General features: G+C 37.3%; 1 protein-coding gene across 4 annotated transcripts in view; it reads left to right on the top strand.

Moving 5' to 3' along the window:
• Positions 1-12475, top strand: part of BOD1L1 (biorientation of chromosomes in cell division 1 like 1) — an 823932-nt gene that overhangs the window by 285859 nt on the left and 525598 nt on the right. The window contains exon 26 of one of the 4 annotated variants that reach the window (XM_052681645.1): positions 2358-2367. The exons of the other annotated variants lie outside the window; for them this stretch is intronic. The gene's annotated coding sequence lies outside the window, so the exon portion shown is untranslated. Of the gene's footprint in view, positions 1-2357; positions 2368-12475 lie in introns of those variants that run through there. 4 annotated transcript variants of the gene reach the window in all.

Below are 12475 nucleotides of genomic sequence, written 5' to 3'. Positions count from 1 at the left end.
AGAAGAAGTGCTCTAATTGACTTTTGACCTTGATAGGCCAATAAGGACTAACAGAAATTTCCCTACCCACTTTCAACTGTGTCTGTTGCATAATGTTTCAATAAAGCTGTAATTCAGAGAAATGCTTCTCCTTGCTAAAGTCAGTAAATTTCTTATTGTTTAGATAAACTCTTGGTAAAATGTTTTCAATTTCAGCTGCAAATATTCTTTCTTCAGTGTTCTGTGTAAATCTAAATTGTACCTGGTTTTCTGTTGTGTGTGCATGTGTACAAATGCACTGCAGACCAAATCATTTTGCCAAGGTCAGGTTCTCAGGGCTGTGGCTGTCAGCTTACCTTATTCCTACCTTTTGCTGTTGCTGATGGATTTTTTTCTCTAACAATTCCTGATTATTCCTCCTGAGTTTTGTAATTGTCTTAGGGCAATATATAAAACAATCCCTGCAGAAATTATGCTTTCATTCTAATTTCATATTTATTCATATTTTATATCCTATGGTGAATAAAATAACACTGTCAAGACCAAAGTAGGAGTGGAAAAATAATTATAGTCACTGTGCTCTAAAAAACAGCAAACTGAGAACTGAACACTTGCCAAACTCTATGGAGAAAATTGTAATTGGTTAATCTCACATTAGCCCAGGGAATACATATCCCTGCTGGTTCATGCTGTCCGAATATTCCAAATCTAGCAAAACACACTCATGTTCACTTGCTGTGTTTCATAAGATGACAGCTACTTCTGTCAGTGAGTTTTGGCCATGTGAGGATACTTTGAACAACTCCTTTCATCTTTGTACGTATGTCCTGACCTCAAAGTATTTGTGAGAAGGAAGGACACTGTTTTCTCTGTTATATTTCAATGACCAAGAAGATGGTCAGAAATATATTTACTGCCATTTTGATACATTTCTTTCTAGAAATGAAATGCTTCTGTATGCTCTGTTGCCCTTGCCTCCTACGTGAAGATAAAGACATCACAGAACTTGTTTTTGTTACTCTGTAATTCCAGCATCTGACAGTAAAAATGGGAAATCTGGGGTTTTGCTGGTGCCTGTGATAAACCTGGGCAAATGGAGAGCTGAGCCATTCCTGTTAGCTCTCCTTAGGAACAGATGAAACTCTTCCTGAGGTGTGCAAAACCTGAGAGATATCTAAGATATGAAAAGTGAGGAAGAAAATGACTAACATTTAAATCTTGACTGTAAAGAAAAGACACAACATTTTTATTGACCGAATTATGAAGTGAGGTGAAGAAAGAAAAGCATCACATGCCACAACTGAAAAACCATTACATGAAACTGTGAATATAGCAGTGAGATCAGTTCAAGAGGTAAACTTATGGCAGAATCCCGAAGTTATCACTTCAGGTCAATTGTACAGGCAGGCAGCCACCCTGGGAAATCACTGTGTTACTGTGAGGCACATGTATCAGTCCTGTGAAAGTGGCTGTAGAATTAGGGCTTATTTCATTCATTTCAAGGGACTGTGAAATATTCTTAACATTTCTTTTTCTCGTGGTACAGTTGGATTTCTGGGAACAGTTTTAATGTCTCTACATAAGGTTAATTTTTCATTCCCTTAGCTCACCTTGCATTTGCACATAATTCTTTAATTTTAGTCCAGGATGTATTTCAGAAGAAAAAGAAAGCTCACTTGTGTTTCTTTGTTTGGCCTCATTATTTTGAATCAGCTATGGGTGCAGATCTATGCAGTCAGCTCTGGCATTATGCATAGGGAATTTCAGAAGGAGGATTGTAGCTAAAATGAGACAATGAAAGTACAGAGAATGTAGAGTATTGCTCAGTTAGGTCTCTGAGGTGCATGCAGTAAACCAACTCTGAAAAAAGTACAGCTGCCACTAACTGTGAAAGACTGATAATTTTCCTAAGACAATATAATAAAAATTACATGGTTGGAGTGTGTTAATGTAGGTACATCTTTCAGGGAATGTCCGCTCCAAGTTGTTGGCTACCTATAGTCAAAGCTCTTCTGAGATCCACAGAAAGGTTCTGCCTGCATCAGCTAAACAATAGTGCTGGTGCCTTGAGTGTTGCTGACATGGCATATTGAGGAAGATATGAGTGAATGTGGATAGCTGTGAGAAGACAATTGAAGAAGTGAAGTCAGTGTTTTGCATGGAATTCTGTCTATCACACAGCCTTTGTGTATTTACAGGGAATCATATATTGGGGTTGGACTTGATAATCTCTGGAGGTTCCCCCCAATCCTCCCAATTCAGAGCTTCTGTGATTCAGTGATAAAAGAAAAGATATATAATTAATGAGTGAAAGTGCTACCACTAATAAAAAAAAAAAAAAAAAAAAAAAAAACCACAAAACTGCAGCAACAACTATCAAATCTGTGCTTTATATTCATGAAAATAAATTATAGCAAATCTCCCTTCCTGCTGTTTCTTGCCTGCAGGATGGAGGGCAATGAAGGAGACCTTTGGAACACAGGTTCATTTGTGCAGGTCTGGTGCAAGGGAAAGAAACACAGCAAAGCAAGATCTCCAGGTACCTATGTTTTTAGAAGCTTTCTGTTCTAGTGGGTTAAAATCAAATGAGCTACTACGTCTACATCAGATGAGAAAGCCATGGACAGCCTGCAAGCAATTCCTGATCATCTACCCAAAAATCTATTCTCTGATTGGTAAGTCTGGAATCAATACAAACTTCTGATTGCAATATGCCACATGAAGCAACAATTTAACCTGCGCTCATTCTAACTATCTCAGAAATACACTCTTAGTTTTTAATATTTCCTTTTGTTGTTGTTGTTTGAATTTGTGCATAGCAATTGCAATGGAGGCTTCTAAATCTGTTCACTAGTAATCTAACATTATAAATAGCGTGTCATTTTCATTTCATAACCAGTATCTTATCACTTTTTTTTTTTTCTTTTTTTTTTTTTCTGTCTCTTTAAAGAAGACGAAACATTCCTGAACTAACTTTCTTGTCTGGCAAAAATGCTAAGGAATAAATATTCTGGTTTTCTAATTTTTCTCACTATTACTTTAAGGGGTAAAAATGAATGTATGTCCAAAACACTTCACTGCTTGTAAAGTCTTTCTGTGTTTTAATGTGCCTCAGTATGACAAAATAAGAGGATATCTTCAAGTTTAGTAAGTCTCCTTTTCCTGTGTACTTTAATTTATTTTTCACTCATTTCAAAGTGACTGTGCAGCACTCTATATATTGTAAAAAAAAAAAAAAAAAAGAAAGCTCTAGAAATGCTAGTCATGTCTAAAGTGAGAATAATTGGCCCTGACAGAGAGGAAAGTAGTAATTGGAATGAGACTTGTTTAAATAACAGTTAAAATTTTCTTTCCTTACTTTTCCGATTATATGCGCTATAAAGCAGGATTTCTTTGCCTTGGGTGTTTCACAGAGTCGTTTCTGTATGCAGCATGCCCAGCAGTATAACTCAACTAATAAGCACAGCTGTAATTTGGAATAGACTTTGAGTTTAGATCCCTAACATACAAATACACCATTCAATCGGTATTAAAACCGTAGCATCAAAATGTTCAGTAAGCTGAAGCAGGACAGGCTAATTGCATCCTCTAATTATTCTAAGTTGTCATCATTTCTTCATTCTGAATGGTTAAATGGAAATTCAGATGCAACACTTGAGGAGGAAAAACATGCTTAAAAGCCTGAGGTATGAGTACACTCCCTGCTCTGTTAAACACTCTCCTTACTGTTAGTTCCCAAGGAAGAGAAAAGTTACTATGTTTTTTTACCCCTTCCTCTATGTGATTTGTGTTGTTCTTAAATATAGCTTCACTTGCAGCTATGCAGAGCAGGTGTTTTAAAAAGGTTTGGAGTATGTCAAGGTTTAGTACTGTAATGAGACAGAGATTGTTTTCTTGAGTACATTTGTCTCCAGCAGTAGATTCAGCCCCCATCAAAATAGGTAGGGTGGTTTTTGTGGTCACATCTGCCCCCTTTCAAAATATTTATGGCAAATATAAATCAAAACATGCCTCGAAAATCTGGGAGAACCAAATGTTTCAGTGCAACATTTGCACTGAAACAAAATAAAAGTTTAACACGTCCTGATTTGCAAAATAATATGTGGAAAGTGTTGTATTAAATTGTTATTTTCTTTCTGCAGCAATAAGGTTCACACCAGAGCATACCAGAACTTCTAGTCCCAAGGACTAGTTGTCTTTTTGACAGCTTCAATTGTTTCCTGATCTAAGAATTCTGAAGTGTCTTAGATCATCTCTTTTCTCTTAATTTATTTACTTACTAAATAAAGGAAAGCAAAGCTATAGATGAAATTTGACTCCATTAATGTGATTGATTCAGTAACATAGATTTTAATTTTTTTAAAGTGGTTGGTCCATTCATTTGCATAGTAGATCCAAAACATCTGAAATTCAAGATTCAGAGTTGCCTGGTTTTTTGATGCTGCCCAAACTGGAGGAGCAATTATAATAGCTCACAATTTTGAAAGTTTGGTTTCTGTTTATGTCACTTTTATGAAAAGAATCTGAACTCCTAAAAAACCTTTTTGCATGTGAAATAAAATCAACTGGGGTGTTATTAGAAGAGATGACGAGATCAATCTGTGTCTTCTTTTTTTTGATACAGGTGTCATTTAATCAGCTATTGATAAATGTCACTTGATTTTCTTCTAATTGTTCCCAAGACATTCAGTGTTTTTCTAATGCTTTTACCTAAGAACTGTCTATATTTGAACAATAGTACAATTTGTTTGAATAAATGTTACCATTAATCAGAATGTGGGAGTTTCATGGAAATTTCTGATTTTTAAGTAGCAAATTGAAAATAGAAAAATTTTTCAACACACCTCTCTTACAAACCAACCAACCAGCGAAGCAGTTTCCACATCCTTTCAGATTCTGTTCATGTGTATTGACAAAATGCTCTACAGGAGTTTTATTTTATCTCACATATTCTCTCTTGCGAAGCCTTCCTCTTTCATTGAACTACAGCTCCCATAGTATATCGTGGTTTTTCAGTCTCACTGAGTGGCACAGCCTCTATCCCGGGTTGTCAGTAAGTCATGCAGTTGATGGGAAAAGCCAACCAACAGAGAAGTATGAGTGCAAGAAGCTCTCAGATTATGATTACCATGAGCCAGGCATTCTCAAGTGAATCTCAAACTCTTCTGTTACTTTTTCACAAGGAACAGCTTTACGGCTGGCAGGAGTCTGGGATTCCTCTAAAAAGTTTAAGTAAGTTTGGAAGATGAAGAGCCTTCATGCATGAGGACAAAATTGGAGCTGCATCAGATGTGTTTGTATGATTCCAGTCTAGGTCAAATATGCCTAGCCCTTCTGTATGGCAGATCAAGAGTTCAAGTACAAAATGACATCGTGTTTTAAATGGGTACTTTCAGTGTAAGCAGCAGCTGCAAGTGCAAAAAGCAATGATATTGCCATCACACCCCTAACAGTCAAAACTGTTTGGAAATCTCATTTGTTTTTCATTAGTTACCGCAACAGTTTGAATAAAATCCTGTTCAATCTCAGCAAAGAGTACTTTGGAAATGTTAGTCTGTTATTCTTTAAACAAAGTTCAACGACTATTAACAGAGTACTTGTTTATGATCTTCTATAAATATTATGTTTCTGTACTTCTTTGAAAATGTGGACTTTTTAATTTCATTTTTATTTTAGTAAAAACTGTAAAATTATGACTCACCAGCTGCAGAGTGCCAAGACAGGATATTTCCCAATATATGGGGCAAACAACATTTTTATGTATTTTTGTTACCAATCACATAAAACCCAGCTTATTTTTATAAATGGCTCCACAGGCCTGCACCATAAAAGTTGCATATAATTTTATCCGAGTTTTCAGGGATTTTGGTGCCCATTACCTAGGAAATGTAAACTCTCATGTTCCTGAGCAAAGTTGTCGTTTTAGTGATCAGTGAAACCCACTTGTTTTCAAATACAAGTGGCTACCTTTCTTCTATCCAGTCAAGGTCTTATACCCAGACAGAAAGTTGAGCTAGACAAAAAAAAAAAAAAAAAAAAAAAAAGCCCACAGCTATGAGGTTCAATACAACAAATTAAAAGGAAGTTGCAAAATTAGTGAGGTGCAAGTAAGTGTATATTCTGGTGGCATAGTCATACAGATATCATCACTTACCTGTAAATAATCCAGAAAAAAATTGTGTCTTAAATTAAGGTAATGAAGGGCTCAAGCTTCATTATATTTTGATGTTTGAAAAGCTTACTGTAAAATACAGTAAGTGGTTTACCTCCAGAGCACTGAATGTGCTTGATCAAAAGAAGTTATATTGAGCTATTTCCATAATTAACATGGTGATGTTAGTGTGTAATTTAATCCCCAGATGTATATTTTATAAAAACTTAAGCTTATCCCTGATGACTACTGCAATTAAAAACAGTAGATTTATATTTAAATGAAAACAGAGTGACCTGTGGTAGTTTTCACTTGTATCTAAACCTTTATGTGTTTTTCATCAAAATTAAGATAAAATTATATGTAGTATTATGATTTAGGATGCACTAATGCATTCTGGCTTTAATTCTCACCTTTGGTTTTATTGCTACTTGGACTATTGTCCAATAACATAGTGTAACAAGTGATATGCCACACAGATTAATTCAGACTGTTCTTCCCATCTGATAGTTCCTGATTGAAAACTCTAAATTGGGGGAATTCTAAATTGGGACATTTCTTGTGTTCTGATCTTCATAGCCATGTCATTTGGATGAGATGGGGCTTCTCAGGGGAAATGCTGGTTTCCTAAGGAAGGAAATCTAAAGGAAAGATTCATTCCATGAGGTCTTTGAGAGATGGGAAGATTGATTCTCGAAAGGAATATTTTGTAGCACATCTCGATAAAACATATCCTTGATTAGGCTGTGGCAATATATATATATATATTTTAATTAAGGTAGAGCTAGATCCATACCTCTCATCTGAGCAAAATGTAAATGCAATGTTTTGTCAAAAAAAAATTAGCAGACAGTTTACTTTTGGAAATTGGGTTTATGCACTTTGTTCCAACTTTTTTTCCAGGTAATGCCAAGCAACAATATGAAGACCTCGAATTTGACTTCTGTAGAAAGTAAATGAAAGACCTGGGAAATTTTTTCCTAAATTCTATGAGCCTGAAGAAAAACAGAAAAAGTTGTAAGAGTGGCAAACAAACTTTGAGGAGTGCAGATTAAGTAACTAAGAAGCAAAACATGAATGTGCAATTTATCTTGGAAGAAAGAAAGGAAGTTTACATTAAAATTTGATTAATTTTTTTTATTTTCTATATGGAAATCCTTTGATGGCTGTTCCTCTGGAAAGGTGATGTTTAAGGAAAATTAAATATTAAAATACAGTAGCATGTGCGACATCAGCATGTGTTACAGAACAGAAATACATCTTTAACAGGCAATTAGCAGTGGGCAATGAGATTCAAAGAGTGATTTGGAAATTTACCTTGGGTATGAGCCAAAGGGAACCGAGCCAGTTGAAGGTAGGATGACTGCTAAATGCTTGAAGTCAGAAAGAGCTAGAACCTGATCAAAGGGAAAAGCAAACTAGGAAAAGTGTTAGGAGTTTAGACAGGCTTATTAAAACAAAGAAGAGTGGATTAGACTTAAAGTGTCTGACAGTAAGCCACAAAATGTGTGTGTGAAAAGACCAAGACCATCATTGCTAGGAATCAACCAAAATAGGGATTATATCTGCAAGAAATGGAAGACAATTATCAGTAAACGGAGCAAAAATACTCAAGTGCCTGTTGACAACAACAGGAAAGATTGTATTACCAACAGAACTCAGTGGTGCACTTCAGAACTAGAGTCATAGCCATGAGCATTGAAAGATCCTCAAGAGTCATGAGTAGAGCTTTTGGTACGCTGTGATACCAGGCCACTTCTGGAGACATATATGGTATGTCAGATAGATATGATAGCAAAGGAGTGGGTACAGAAATAACCATATGGGCTGAAAAGGACCTAAAGAAATCAGTCGTACCACATTTCATTCAAAGCAGAGTCAGCCACGAAATCAGGCCTAACTACTCTGGGTGGTATCAGATGAGTCCTGAAAACTACCAAAGCTGGAGATTACGTAGCCTCTCTAGACAGCCTGCTCCAATGCTCAGTCATTTTCATGATGAAATCTTTTTCCTTGTATCCAACCTGAACTGACTCAGTTTATGACCTCTGTCATTCCTTATCTGTGTGCCTCCATGAAGAACATTGCTCCATCTCCTTGATGCTATCTTTGCACCTGGGTCTGCTGTTAAACCATCCAAAGCTGCTCCTTCTCCAGGCTGAACAAGTCTAGCTCTGTGGCCTCTCCTCCCAGGGCAAGTACAGCTGCCCTCACCATTCTGGCTGTGTTCTCCTGAACACAGTGTCCCAAAGCTTCAACACTTTTCTTGTATTGGGGAAGACATAACTGGAAGCAGCATTGCAGTGAAACCTAATGAGTGCTGACTGAGCAGGGAAAATGTCTTCTCTCTACTGGCTATACTCTTGTTGTTACAGTCATGTCTTCCTTTGTGTTTTTGCTGCTGTTTGTATTTAGCTACACTCTACCAGGACACCTAGACCATTTTTAGCAGTTTCTCCACAGCCAGTCAGTCAGTCAGTCCAGTACAGGGATGTGAGTCTCAAAGTGTCACACTGGTTGAATTTAATACAGTTCCTGTTGGCCCATTTCTCCATACTGGATGAATCCATGCACTAGAGCAAGTTACCAGCTCCATCTGGTGCTGTACGCAAATGTGCTGTGGACATGTTCATGTTCCTTCCACACATCAATAAGGAGAATAAGTAAGGGAAGACAAAAGGCAAAGGTCACTATGCACACAGATGTTTAGAGACTGGAACTAGATAATTACTTTGCAAGACTTTTTTAGACACATAGGATTCACATAGAAAATATGTTCTTCAAATAAGTTCCATACATATTTTCATAAAAACAACACAATTAACTGAGATCATGTGAAGAGTGAAATTAGATTTGATCTGAGAAGCTTCTAAAAACTAAGTGGTGCACAGGCAATGCAGACCATGTCCTTTTTAGCTATGTATATTGCAAAAAAAAAGTGAACTTACTTTTGAGATAAAAATAATTTTGTGACATTCTTCTTGATGTCAGTATATTCACTTCAATGTATTTATTAGATCTGTCAAAAACTTCATTTCAAATAGCAACAGAGTGTTGATGTAGTTACTGTATCTGGAGCTGCTCTTGTGTGACACTGAGTTTTCATTTTGCAAGCCAGGTATGATGGAGTAATGGGTTTTGTGAGATACACAATGTATAATTCTCTTTTTCTTCTGCGCAGATTAGAAAAAAACAGGATGTGAAAGGAATGAAGTTCAGACACAAAACCTAAATGAAATTAAAAAGCCTCTTTGCAGTTCATGAGGTGATCATTCACAGGCTCTCAGTAATTTATGGTTATTCCACAGTACAGTATAAGATTAGTTCAAGTTACATTCGACTACAGTACTTGACTCTCACTGTGGATAATCTGACAGCCAGCTCTGGGACTAATCTTGGTCTGCCAGCAAATTAAATGATTTTTCTTTCCCCTGTTTTTTTTTCCTGCTCAATTAAGTTAACGTTGTCTTTTCCATAATGCTCAGAATTTCTTCCTGGGTATATGATGTTACTGGAGTTTTTGGCAGCTTTTTCCTCAGTTGCAGAGAAAACCATATACTATACTAGAATTAGTAGCATTTTTTCTCCTTTATTTACATGCCTTGGTCCCCAAATTAATATACTTATTTCAGGTTAGTGGGTGCTGAAATACTTCGTTCTCCGCATATGTTGCATGAGGGGTTTGAGTCAGTCTGATAGGTGACACAATACTTGAGCCTTTTTTACAAAACTCGTATCTCTCTGCTTAAACCTCTGCTCTCAACCTAATGTTTCATTTTAGTGCTTTGTTTTGTGAATCAGCTTGAAATCTCAATACAACTTTATCCAGTAAAAAATGTCAAATGGTTCACATACGCTAGAGCTTCTCTTGTTTCTCTGCTTAGTATTTACTGACTACTTGCAGTACACATAGTTTATGAGGTTTTTATTCTATGTGGCATATTTTAAGCAGTAGTAGTGGTTTTCAGGTTGTTTGAGAAGCATATTCTGTTTGATCGAGGACATCTGTTTGTTCTCTAGCTGTGCAACTGCTTCCAGAAAATCTGATTTAAATCATCGTCTTTCTACAGACAACAATTAAAAGTGGAAATTTAGAAAGAGGAAGGAGGAAATACAGTTTGCTTAGAGAAAATATTATGTATTATAAAAGCATTCTTTTTCTAAGATGAGAAAACTCTTGTGATCACGATAGCAATTGCTTTGTTTCTTCATGATTGGAGGCTAAATTCTTCCATAAATTGAGACATAACCTTCGTATTAATGTCTTGCAAGTTGAAAGAAGTGTTGTGGTGATGGCTCTATCTTTGAATAAACTAAATAATTTCCTGTGAAAAATGTACTTCTGTAAGCAGTGGCTGTTCACAGAATCACACAATAGCCTGTGTTGGAAGGGACCATGAAGCTCCAATACCCTGCCACAGGAAGGGCCACCAATCTCCACATTTAATAATAGACTTCTTCTACTACCCGAGGACCCTCTGCCTGCAATGATTCTGCCAGGTCAGTCAGCAAGCATTGCCTTGTTTTGTATTGAGCAACAGCTATGCGTGAATGAATGCTTTAGGAACAAGTTTCTATGCGTTTCAATGGTCACAATTTAAAAGGAGAATTTTTCTCTGAATTCAATCTTCATCTGGGAATGAATTGTTACTCTGAGTGGTTAGCATTTTCTGATAAGAAAACTGTTAAGAGAAGATATTTATGCATGTCCTCCCACATTCAGAATTGAGTTAGCTATCAACTAGATTTCTGCAGTTTCCTCTTCCAGGTTCAAGTGTTCATTCTGTTGCTTAATTGGAAAATTAATTGAAGAAATAGATAATCAGACTTACCTGCTACATTGAGAAATGGTCTGAAAAATGTAAAATGATTTTTAGTAAATAGGGCTATTAGATATAAAAGGGACAATGATGAAAAGCAAGTTATTAGGCTCTGTGTGTATTTGATACTGCTTCTTGAAATCTCTTACAGGTATTTTTATAGGGTTTTAGATCACAGAATCACAGAATCAGGGGTTGGAAGGGACCTCAAGAAGTCATCGAGTCGAAACCTCTTTAAAGCAGGTACCCGACAATAGGTCGTGCAGATAGGCATCTAGATGGGTCTTGAATATTTACTTAGAAGGAGATGCTACAACTGTCTGGGCAACCAGCTCCAAGTCTCTGTCACCGTTACTGTAAAGTTCTTCTGCATGTTAGTAGAGAACTTCCTATGTTCAAGTTTTAGACCATTACTCTTTGTCCTATCACTATACACCATTGACAAGAGCCTGTTCTCATCCATTTGCCTTCTACCTCCCTTTGCTGTTTTTTTTTTTTAAATATATATCAGATCCCCTCTCAGTCTTCTTTTCCCCAGGCTGAACAAACCCAGGTTGCGCAGCCTTTCCTCATATGGGAGATGTTCCAGACCCATAGTCATCTTTGTGGCTCTTTGCTGGACCATTTCCAGGAAATCCTAGTCTGTTTTGAACCGGGGAGCCCAGAAATGGACACAGTTGCCTAAACATGGCCTCACAGAGGTGGAGCAGAGAGCGAGGGAGGATCACCTTTCTCAATCTGCTGGCTGCACTCTTTTTAATGCACCCCAGGATACATTAGCTTTCTTGGCCACAAGGGCACACTGCTGGCTCGTGGCAAACCTGTTGTCCGCTTGGACTCTCCGATTCTTCTTTGCACAAATCCTCTCTAGCAGATCATCTACTGATTGATGCAATTTGTCTACCCCAGGTGCAAGACTTTACACCTGCTCTTGATAAATCTCATCAGACTCTTCCCTGCCCAATTCTCTGACCTGTCCAGGTCTTGTTGAATGGTGGCACAGCCATCAGGCATGTCAGTCAATTCTCCCAACTTTGTATCACCAGCAAACTTGCTGAGGATGGACTTTATCTCTTCATTCAAGTCACTGATGAAGATGTTGAACAACACTGGACCCAATATTGACCCTGGGGGAATACCACTAGTTACCAGTAGGCCTCCAGCTAGCCTCTGCACCACTGAACTCTTCCAGTCAGCCAGTTCTCAATCTGCCTTATTGTCCACTCATCTATTCCACATTTTCTAAGTTTCATAACAAGAATGTTGTGGGAGATGTTGTCAAATGCCTTGCTGAAGTCAACATCCACTGCTTTCCCACATTTACCCAGCCAGTGATGACATCATAGAAGTCTATCAGGTTGGTCTAGAATGATTTCCCATTGGAGAATCCACTTTGACTACTCCTGATAATCTTCTTCTCTTCCAATTGCTTGGAGGTGGTATCCAGAACAAGTTGTTCTTTCACCTTGCCAGGGACAGAGGTTAGGTTGACTGGTCTGGATGGTATAGTTTGTATCTGCTATAC

This window comes from Tympanuchus pallidicinctus, unplaced genomic scaffold, assembly GCF_026119805.1.
Source record: "Tympanuchus pallidicinctus isolate F22 unplaced genomic scaffold, pur_lepc_1.0 scaffold2, whole genome shotgun sequence".
In the NCBI taxonomy this organism is placed as follows: Eukaryota; Metazoa; Chordata; class Aves; order Galliformes; family Phasianidae; genus Tympanuchus; species Tympanuchus pallidicinctus.
This window is presented reverse-complemented; position numbering and strand designations above follow the sequence as displayed.